General features: G+C 42.4%; 2 non-coding genes across 2 annotated transcripts; both read right to left on the bottom strand.

Moving 5' to 3' along the window:
• Positions 1–7,569: 7,569 nt before the first annotated feature.
• Positions 7,570–7,642, bottom strand: TRNAK-CUU. The gene has a single exon. It is a non-coding gene; the product is annotated as a tRNA-Lys (tRNA).
• A 2,154-nt stretch (positions 7,643–9,796) lies between these two features.
• TRNAK-CUU lies at positions 9,797–10,005 on the bottom strand. The gene is made up of 2 exons: positions 9,969–10,005; positions 9,797–9,832 (listed from the first exon to the last, which is right to left on the bottom strand). It is a non-coding gene; the product is annotated as a tRNA-Lys (tRNA).
• Between the last annotated feature and the right edge of the window lie 1,494 nt (positions 10,006–11,499).

The following is an 11,499-nucleotide window of genomic DNA, read 5'->3' as shown; positions in this document are numbered from 1 at the left end:
AGCTCGCGGGACGTCATCGAGTTGAACGTGTGCAGAACTCGGAGGTGCCGTGTGTTAGGTACTTGGATCGGTTGGATCGTTAAGACGTACGACTACATCAACCGGGTTGTGCTAACGCTTTCGCATTCGGTCTACGAGGGTACGTAGACACACTCTCCCCTCTCGTTGCTATGCATCACCATGATCCTGTGTGTGCGTAGGAATTTTTTTGAAATTACTACGTTCCCCAACACCCAGTGCTAGTGGAGAGCAGAGGATTTTTGGGGAGCTCGCGAGGGAGATTGACCACGCTTGCCTCGGTCAGTTGCCTTGTGGGGGTGGTGGTCGATGTTATCTTAAGGCATTTCCAAGGCGGACCTTCAAAACTATTGTAAGAGCATTTATAGCCGGACTTGATAAATCTGACATCTCAAACGCCCGTGGTCATAGATAATGACCGGCCACGCCTTAAAAAAATACATTTCATATCCGGATACTTCAAATTTGACCCCAAATCTATATTATTAGATGCAACGCAACGATTTTTGACGGAACTTCCAGGGGCAAAATTAAGCCTGGGGCAATTGGGGCTGTCAGCCCCAGGAGTGGCCCAACTAACACCAACAGCTCAGCAGTTCTTTTTCCCGAATCCTATTTGACGCCCTCAGCGCCGAATACAATGTTAACGGTACAGGGCGCATACCCCCTGTGCGACGAGGTCCGGCCAACATTTCTTTTTCTTTTTCTAAACTGATGCAAAAAAGACGTACCTGGGAGGATTCGAACCCAGCATGCAACGTGATAACCAGCCCGACACTAAACGTTTTGTGATCAAGTACATTTTCTTACATCTTTTGTTCTTTCTTTTCTTTTTCTGTCTTTCTTTTTCTTTTTCTTTTTTCTTTTTTTCTTTTTCTTTGTACCCTTTTCTAATTCGTAAAGTTCACCGGATTTCATGAACTTTTTTCCAAAATTTTGGTGAACTAATTTTCAAGTTCGATGAACTTTTGTCAAAATTCGATGGACTTTTTTCAAATGCAGTGAACTTTTCTTCAAATTCGATGAACTTTTTTTCTATAATTTGGTGAACTTTTTTTCAAATGCGGTGAATTTTTTCAAATTCGATGAACTCATTTTTAGGTCGATGAACCTTTTTTTAATTCTATGAACTTTTTTGAATTTGATGAACTTTTTTTAAGCTGATAAACTTTTTTTGAAATTTGATGAACGTTTTCCACATTCGTGAATTTATTATGTAAATCAATGATTTGTTTTTTTCTGAACGAACATCACAAATACAGCCGAAAGAAAAAAACAAATGCGAGATCGTTTGATCGAACGAATGAAGGCGAGCGGGAGGGAAGCGAGGGCGTGATGGGTTAATGGGCTGGCCCACGAAGGGGCGCGCGTGGGATCATTCTTTTAAGAATTTTGACTGATAGGAAGTCCAGCCCCAGACGTGTAGAGGCCCAGCACCAAGCTCTAGCCCATAGATCTCTCTAGACTCCACCCTCCCGTACGAGAGATTTCCACCTAACATACGAGCCAACCCAGTTCAATGCTACCGAAAAGGATCTTTTTAGAATGACCCATCATCGGCGATCCCTATTTGGCGCTGCAAGTGCCGGTTATAAGCGTTTCTGCAAACCGGCGCATGCAGCGCACGTCCCTTTGCTGCGACTGAGCCGGCCCATATATCTGCCTTTTCTTTCTATTAGCTCAAAAAGTGTGAGCCAGCGAGAATTCGAACTCGCGGTCTGCTCTTGAACCCCAGCTACCACGACCACCAAGCCAAAGAACGACTCGTGTTTTATACTCCTTTCGTCCGGAAATACTTGTCATCAAAATGAATAAAAAGGGATTTATCTAGATGTATTTTAATTCTAGATACACCCCTTTTTGTCCATTTTGATGACAAATATTTTCGGACAGAGGGAGTAACTTCTTTCCTTCTTTTTATTTCCTCAAGTCGCGGGAACTGCTCCGGTTTTGGGAAGCTTCCTAAACCTTTTTTTCGGTTCGTTGGTCATTTTCAGGTGCGGTTTTATTCGGGTTTCCTTTTTCTTTTCTTTCTTTTCCCTTTTTGTTTTGTTATTTTTTTCATTTTTAAAATTCATCTTAAAAAAACCGTGTTCTTTTTCAAAATCAATGATTTTTCTTTTTCATGTTTTTGTAAGAACCGATGAACGTTTTTCAAATCAATGAACTTTTTTCCAAATACGGTGAACTTTTTTCCAATTCGATGAACTCTTTTTGAAAATTGATGAACTTTTTTCCAAATCCGATGAACATTTTTCAAATTCAACGAACTCTTTTTCAAAATCAATGAACTTTTTTCGAATTCGATGAACTTTTTCCAAATCCGATGAACATTTTTCAAATTCGATGAACTTTTTCCAAATCCGATGAATGTTTTTCAAATCTGATGTACTTTTTTTAAATTCGATGAACTTTTTTTTTCAAATTCAATGAACTTTTTTCAAACTCGATGAACTTTTTATCAAATTCAATGAACTTTTTTCAAATCTGATGCACTTTTTTCAAATCCAATGTATTTTTGAACTTTTTTGGAAACTTCATGCGCATTTTCGAATTCATGAACTTTTAAACAGTAATTCTGAACCTTTTTTTTTCAATTCATATGAACCTTTTTTTCAAATTCGTGGCTGTTTTCAATACTTTTAGAATTATTTTAATTTATATTTCTTTTCAAAATAATTTATGCTGGGTATATATAATATGTGTTAATTGAAGGAAAGGTCAAATAGTACTGGTTTCTAATTGTGGACAACGATATGATCTCAGCCTAGTGGTTACGAGCTACTGCTGTCGATGCCTGTGTGCCGAGTTTGAATTCTTCTATTCCCAAAGAAACAGTTTCAGTATTAAAATCCTCTTTATTTTTTTCGCAGCATGGTTGCTGCGATTGTTGAGCCGGCCCAGCAGCGCGCCGCGTGAGCGCCGGTTGCAATAACGGGCGCTGAAGGCGATGTACAGGAGGTCCCCTCATCATCTCGCCCAGAAACCCTCGCAACGTCGACACCGCTTTCCTTCTGCGCGGAATGTATGTGTGCGGCTGCGCCCAACTGCCTCGGTGTTCAGATCGTCTCATCGGAGAGCAGTGCCCCTAATATGCCCTGACGGCAGAGTATCTGGTGCTATTAAGGCTTAAATGCTACCGTGTTACGGGTATATGAGCCGTCGGATTCTTAGATCGGACGATACCTGGGAGCTGTTGGATCTGCTGGACCAATGCACAATTTTTGGAATCTTTGAAGCCTTTTTTATAAATGTTGCAGAGTTATTGAGAGTTGTCCGATCTGAGAATTCGACGTTGAGGAGCCCGTATCACGGTAGCACCTAAGGCTTGGTAGCACTGGATATTTCCTCCCTCGCGCTACCAAAAGCTACCTCAGTTAATTTACTAGCTCCGTCCTAATTTATTGGTTCCATTGTATTTTCTGCCAAATTTTGACCATAAATTTAGCTAACAAAATGTTCATGCATGTCACAAAAAATTATATCATTGAAAGCTATGTTAAAATACGAATCCAACGATATAATTCTTGTTGACATGCATTAACATTTTGTTAATTAAATCTTTGGTCAAAGTTTGACACAAATTACAAAGGAGAGCAATAAACTAGGTGGTAGTATTAAGTAGTATCATCTAGCCTTTCCGCCCTAGTTACTCTGAATCAACCGAAATACACCGGCAAAAATAGGAAAATAATTCAACCGAAATAAGCTATTTGGTGATTCTATACTTCGGTCAATTTTAATTTCATTGTCAACATGAATTAGACTTAGACTATGTCCAAAGTCTTGATTTTAAACACTGAATCTTATCTTACAGCTCCAAGTCCTACTACACCGATGAAAAAAATGATGGGCTCAAACGAAGAAAGTCTTCCTTAATTTGCTACCAGCTTTTGGCATGATGCAGCCGGTTAAACTGTTACATGCATCTTTTTCTGAAATTTTCTCTCGTGGTAATGATGAGTTCGTATTTCCTTCCAACTCTGAATTGTGTACTTCTAACATGCATTGGTATGTGTCGTGGAATAGGATTAGTTTTTTTACACCCACATGGTTTTACCCTAGGCTTTGAGAAATCCTGGCTCCGCCTATGAGAGCTTCGTCGGACGAGGCCCATGGTGCATCCCGATGCTCGGCGCGCCAACGAAGGGGTTGCGCGTCCGCCAGCGCGCTCGGATGCCAGACGGGTCCCACGGCCTCTGGGGAGGCAGCTACGACTGGCCTAACGCCGAATCCATGCGCCATTTGGGTGGACACAATGAATTCCTAACGGATGGAGTCCGAGTGTAGCCGTGCATGGGCCTCTTCCCGGGCGCGGCGGAGCGCAAGCCAGACGGCCATCCCTCATTGGGGTCGCGTGGGATGAGCTCCGGGTCGACGAATCTGGAGGTGAAGGATTAGGATCCGCTTCCCGCCATGCCGGAGATGGCTGAAAAGAGCCAGAGACGAGCTTGCATGGCAGAGGGAAGGGGAGGGGAGGGGGAGTGAAGTGGCTAGGGTTTGGTCCGGTGAGTGGATGGAGAGGAATTTATATGGGGTCGGGTAGGCCGGGTCCGACGTGGCGAGTGTGCCCGGGCGTCCCTATATCCGCCCCGTATTTGGGTTGGGTATGAGGGGTGCCGGTTAGCCCGGGTGTCTGAGAGCCGTTTGAGGGGATCATCTGGGTCAAAAAACGTGACCGGACAGCGATCGGGTGGCCCGCCCGGGCATATGAGACGGGTTTGAGGCGCCCGACTGTAGATGCTCTAAGTGTTCGGACAGAGCTTTTCGGTCGCAGTTTGTCATCCAATGTTGTCCCACATCGGTCTGCGGACCAGTCCGGACATCATTTTTTTCCGCCAACGAGGAGGGCATTACGGGACTTCGAAAACCAGCCACGTAGGACTCTGACACCCTCGGGCCACCCAAAACCTCGTCCGGACCCGCGTCTCCATCCTTCCCTCTTTTTTTGCATCTACTTTTTATCTCGCCCACGATGTCGTTCTTCTACCCTGGGTGCCGGTCAGCCCAGGCGTCTGAGAGCCGTTTGAGGGGATCGTCTGGCTCAAAAAACATGACCGGACAGCGATCGGGCGGCCTGCCCGGGCGTATGAGACGGGTTTGAGGAGCCTGGCTGTAGATGCTCTAAGTGTTCGGACAGAGCTTTTCGGACGCAGTTTGTCATCCAACGTCGTCCCACATCGGTCTACGGACCAGTCCGGACATCATTTTTTCCGCCAACAAGGAGGGCATTACGGGACTCCGAAAACCAGCCACGTAGGACTCTGACACACCCGGGCCACCCAAAACCTCATCCGGACCCGCGTCTCCATCCTCCCCTCTTTCTTTTCATCTGCTTATCTCGCCAACGATGTCGTTCTTCTACCCTGGCCGCCTGCCAATCCCTTTCCGAAACTCCCCAACCCCCACCTTACACACGACTTCCGCCTCTTGTCTTCAGCCGTCGTCCAGACCCTCGTCCGTCCGGCGCAGGTACCATTCGCCCTTACAGGGGTCACAACGCCCGGCAAGTGTTCGGTGAAATGTTCGTGCTAATTTTTGTCGATCCTTCTTTTAAGCAATTGATTCGGACAGGAAGTACATATACAAGCACTACTCTGATTCGTTCGAGGAGGCAGGTGCTCGGTATCAAGCCACCCAGCTTCCTTTTTGAACCCACCCAACCAGATCTTGAGCTTGATGACACCGAGGCAACCTTCCTGGGCTGGAGTCTAGAGTCTGAAGCCCATCTCCAAGACGGTGAAGGCTAAGCCTGGTGGTGTGTCAACATTATCCTCCTGCAGCGTCTCCCCATCGTCACCACCTCCGCCGCAGTTTGGGGGCGATCTTCTCATGCAATCCCGATTTTTGAATCAGGAGGTGTTCGATGTTTAACTTTCTTTGTAGGAGTCTTGAAGAACATCGAGATGTATGATTATAAATATCACCTTTATCTCAAACATTTGTGATATGTAAAAAATGTGATTACAGGGATCACTTTTATGAAAAATATTTGTGGTTTGTATTTCCGACTTATTCCATCTAGTCAGAGGTAAAAGAATATTAAACATTGCATTTGTTTGTTCGAAAAGGCATAACTCTAGACAACTTCTACTAAAATAAAGTTTAACTAAAAATATGCCACCCACCTTGGGGCTCGACCCAACAAGACCACAAAGTTAAGAGCTTTGTGCTCTATCAGCTGAGCTAGACGGGCAATCTGGCCCAAATTCAAATTTTTACGTTTACATTTTAGGCAGTATTAAGTGATGCATATTATAAATGGAAGGTTAAAATAGGAAATATTTTTGGCAAGACGGACATTGAAAAGTTCCCCGCACCTCATGGTCGCGTTGATCATAGGTTGGAGCTCCTAGAAGAAACTTAGAACTTCAGAACTTAATGAGCAAATTTCAAACCACGGAACACAACATTTCATAGTTCCATGCGCAAAACAAATCACCAATTCCCATGGCATAACACAAACCTACTACTACTAGTATGTTAAATCATATTTGTTATTCACAACAAAAGAATCATATGTTAAAACTTTACAATTGAAGGATAAAGTGAAATAAAAGATACACTTATATTAGCATCATAAAAAACCCGCAACAAGGGTAGTTCCTGGAAAAAAATAAAGGTGCATACTATAATTGAAACCACAACTATTCTACATGCATAAAATAAAAATATTCTAAAATAAATAATACCAATAACAACGTTTGAAATAAAAAAGAGATTGAAATGATGGGGGTTAAGAATAGATTGGAACCACCCCACAAAAAGAATCTATACTGGAACAACTTGAATATGATTGAGGATTAGAAGTAGACATGCATGCCGTAGTGCCGTATTTTCTTTGAAATCTGTATTTTTATCAACCTCTTCTTTGACCTTCACGTGTTTGGTGAGGAAAATTTATGGTATTGCCCGTCCACATGATGGAATGAGTGTTATTTTGCTTGGGTTTCAGTGCTTCGAGGATAATGTTGCAACCTTTGTGAGAGGCGATAGTAATTAGATTGACATCTCAATGGTAATGGCATCTACGGTACTAGGAAGAAAAATCTCATGGCTTGGTCTAGTACATTAATCTTGACAAGGAAACCCTATCATGTGTTGATCTTCCAAAATGACTGATTATCTTGGCAGTGGTTGCGAATGAAGGTACAATAAGGAAAAGGCGTTGGATCTTGGCAGTGGTTGCCAATGACAGTACAATACGAAAGACATCGGTTCACTTGCCGTACCTCTTATCTTCGACCAAAGTGTGTGCAAATGTTTAACGATGTTAGGTTGTCACAACACTCGACTCATGCAGCTTTCCAAATGTTTGTGGGTTATCCACCTCGTGCATATTAGGTGTTATATTACTTCCAATGCATGATTCTTGGAGAACATCAATATGTAAAAGGTGTTATAGAGATCACCTTTATCAGGAATATATGTGGTTTGTACGAGATGCAAAAGGTGATTAGAGAGATCATTTTATCACAAATATGTGCGGTTCATATTTATTCCACCTAGTCCTATGTAAACGAATATGAAACAGCCTACACAAAACATTATCGCCCACCTTGGGGCTCGAACCCAAGACCACAAGGTTAAGAGCCTTACGCTCTACCAACTGAGCTAGACAGGCAATTTGTTCAAATTTCAAAATTAGGAAATATAGGGAGGCAAGTTTAAGTGATGCATAGTTTGAATGAAAGTTTAAAATGGAAAAGATTCTTTAGCAGACAAACTCTGAAAAGTTTCTGCTCATGTTGATCGTAGGTTACAACTCACAGAAGAAATGGACAACTTCAGAACTTAGTGAGCAAATTTCGATCCGCAAACACACAACAGTTCTTAGTGCCATGCGCAAAACAAATCACCAACGACCGACCTTTGCTCTTGGTTTTGGCTTTGGTGGAAGTGGCCACCATGAGCGTGGTAACGCGTGTCACGTTGGCGGCGGATTGCACGGTGAGGGACGCCACCCACGCGGTGAGCGGCGCGCTGGCTTTGGGCGACAGCAGCAAGTGTGAGCGTACCAGGAGTAGCGTTGAGCTGCACACGGAGACATCGGCCGCCCAAAACGTAGGTTTTTAGCCTGGAACTTGAGACTTAATACTCGAAGAGCACCACCATAGACAAAGTCTCTTATGTTGCTAGCAACTTGGAGAAGAAATACGGTTGCAATATATCCATATCAGTATCAGAACCGCGGATCAAGGTGAACTCCACACATTGGGCTACTTGTTGAGATTCGAGATCTGCAAATGCAAACAATGAACGTGCTAACAACTGTGCTGACGGGGACAAGCACCAAAACATCTATAATGCTAAACGTATAAAGAGTTACACACAAGTACACACTAACTAGGATTCTTTCTTTCTAACTAACCTCTCCCCCATGATTTTCACGGGGCTGAGCCCCTCCTCCCTCTTAATCTCCAATCAAAATCCACGTACGTGTAAAACCCCCGTAAACCTATTATGTATAGCATTACTCCCAAAACATTCAATAGAAATGGACCATCATGTGGGCAGTAATGCTACATCCACGGTATTGTACCGCGTTTTATGGAGTAGTTTTGACTTGGAACGTTGTGATAGGTTTAGGGGGAGGATTATTGATCATGTGGGAGGGATCCATGGAGCCTCACAGGATGACACGCGAAGCCTGGCGGCCAAGTCGCATGCACCTCCATTAACATCAATGTGTTTTTGTTCTCTCATGATACATTTGATTCTTTTAAGTCATATAATACTTTGATTGTCACAAAATATGGTAGGGCAAGACATATTTTCATAAAGCTTAGTGTACAAACTTCCCAACCAAATAGCTTCTTTGCATGTCTCAGAAACCGCCATATACTCGACATCAGTAGTGGAACGAGATACAACACACTGCAAAGTTCCTCTCGAACTCACAGGCCACAACACAACCACCAATAATGAAAACATAAGCTGTGAGAGATCTTCTCTTGTCTAAATCACCAGCAAAATTAGAATAGCAAAACCAACAAGTCCATCTCTAGATTTCCCAAACTGTAAATAAGCATTAGAAGTACCTCGCAAGTATCTAAAAATCCACCGTACTGCTTTGCAGTGCTCTTTTCCAGGATTAGCTATGTATCTGCTAACAACACTCAATGCACATTTATCTATGTACAGCATTTGTTCTTGGACTGCATAGTGAAAAAAGAATATTGGAAGTGTTTATCTGATGTGGTTGCTTTTTTTATTCCTCAGTCGATGTCTAGCTTATGTAGGTTGTGGTCTCTTAGTTCTAAACTTGTTGTAAATAATGTGATATGTGCTTCTTGCATATGGAACCTGTGGCCATTGCGTAATGATATTTACTTACAGGGCTCGGTCTAGGCTAATGTATGAGCCTTGTTGAGAAGGGAAAGTGTCCTGGTACTTCCATGGATGATTATGTGCAGCGATGGTCAATCATTTCTGTTGTGACACACAAATAGATGAACAAATGAATGACCACCACTAAAATAGCGCCACAGACCCCACCGTCCATAGTCTAGAAGATGGCCTAAACACCAATCATAGAAAATTACAACGCTAAATATAATAAAACAAAGCCACTCACCTGGTGCTCCATCACCTGATTTCCTACATTCCAAGGTCCACATCACACCAATACATTCGATTCATCTAGCTAACTTCCATGTGGAGTTTGATGTTGCATAAAATACATAACTCTAAGTTATCCCAAATACCTAAAATAATTGGTCAAAAAAGGGTACAAATCCAGAAAGAAAATAAATATGTGGAAGCACCAAAAAGAAATTGCCCGCCTTGGGGCTCGAACCCAAGACCACAAGGTAATGAGCCTCTATGGTGTGCTACCTAGGCAGTCCTACCATTCCAAACAGTGATCTCCGGCCCACTCGTCCTAAATCATGGGGCTAGGATGGCTGCAGGAAAGGCAAGTTTGCTCAGGTAGCAAACAAACCATGTGCTAAGAACCTTGAGCTCTTCCAACTGAGCTAGGCGGGCAATGTGATCTTTTTGACAATCTATCTATTATATAATTAAAAGGAAGATATAATCAATCCCTTAGGTTCACCCATATTACCATAAATGTTGAACAACCTACTCCATTAGTTATATAGTAAGGCCTAACTATAAAAGTTAAGATTTCTATATATAAGGTGAACATTAGTGGAAGAACTATAGTATTAGTTGTCCATATATGTCACATACGTGCCCTACAGAATCTATTTTTAGATGGTTCCCTACAAAATATTTATATGACTAAAAAAGTATAACTGATGTGGCTCTTCAACTAAAGAGAAAATTTCCTATGGATAATGACTGGGAATGTAAATTTCTTATGGTGTATGTTCGTGCTCTACCTCGTATTGAGGCTATATCAGACCACACATCCATTCTCCTAACTACTAGTTTACCACGACCACAACATAGATGCAAGTTCAACTTGGGGGGTTGCTTTGGGATGGCTTCCATGACATGGTCAAGGCGGTGCGGGTGAAACCGGTGGCCAGGCATACCCCAATGCACAAATGGAATAACAAAATGCATGCATTATGCAAACTCCTTGGTGGTTGGGCTAGGCATACGGCGAGTATCTGAAAAAAGGAGAATCTTTTTCTTTTGTCTATATATCATTGGTGAATTAGAAGCTTTGGCAGAGGTTAGACCTCTATCTGAGCATGAAATCGAGATCAAGAGTCATTCGAATGCACAGATAGCTAGCATGCTGTGTGAAGAGGAACTCAAATGATACCATCATTCTAACTCTCAATTTATCCTAAAAGGTGAGTTGAATACTAGATATTTTCATGGAGTTGCCAATGGCAAACATCGGAAGAAAAGTATTCATTCCCTACAACAGGATGAGGGCACGATCGAGGGGCATGATCAACTTAAATGTTATATCACTAATTATTATAAAAATTTGTTTGGAGCCCGAGAGAATGGAAATTTTTTGATGGATGAGTCTTGAATAGATGACATCCCCCCAGGTCTCTGATGGGGAAAATGGCCTTCTAACAGCCCCATACTCCGAGGAGGATGTTAGAAACACGGTTTTCCTAATGGAGTACAACAAAGCCCCGGGTCCGGATGGTTTTCATGCTAAGTTCTATCAGAACTTCTCGAAAGTCATCAAACCGTATCTCCTACTTTTGTTTAGCGACCTACATGTTAGGCAATTAGAATAGTTTCTCTTAAACTTCGGCGACATTATTTTATTACCTACGGTTAATGAGGCTGAAAAGATACAACAATATAGACCTATTTGCCTCTTTAATGTTAATTTTAAAATATTTATGAAGGTTGCGACTATTAGGCTAAATTCGGTAGCTAAACACGTGATTCGTCCTTCACAGACTGCTTTTATGCAAGGCAGGCACATCCTAGAGGGAGTTGTTATCCTTCACGAAATAGTCCATGAATTACATCGAAAAAAGGTTGAATGGGGTGGTAATCAAAATAGACTTTGAAAAATCTTGTGACAAAGTCAAATGG

Source organism: Triticum urartu, chromosome 3 (assembly GCF_003073215.2).
Source record: "Triticum urartu cultivar G1812 chromosome 3, Tu2.1, whole genome shotgun sequence".
Taxonomy (NCBI): Eukaryota; Viridiplantae; Streptophyta; class Magnoliopsida; order Poales; family Poaceae; genus Triticum; species Triticum urartu.
The sequence above is the reverse complement of the archived record's forward strand: the minus strand, read 5'-3'. Positions and strand labels throughout refer to the sequence as shown.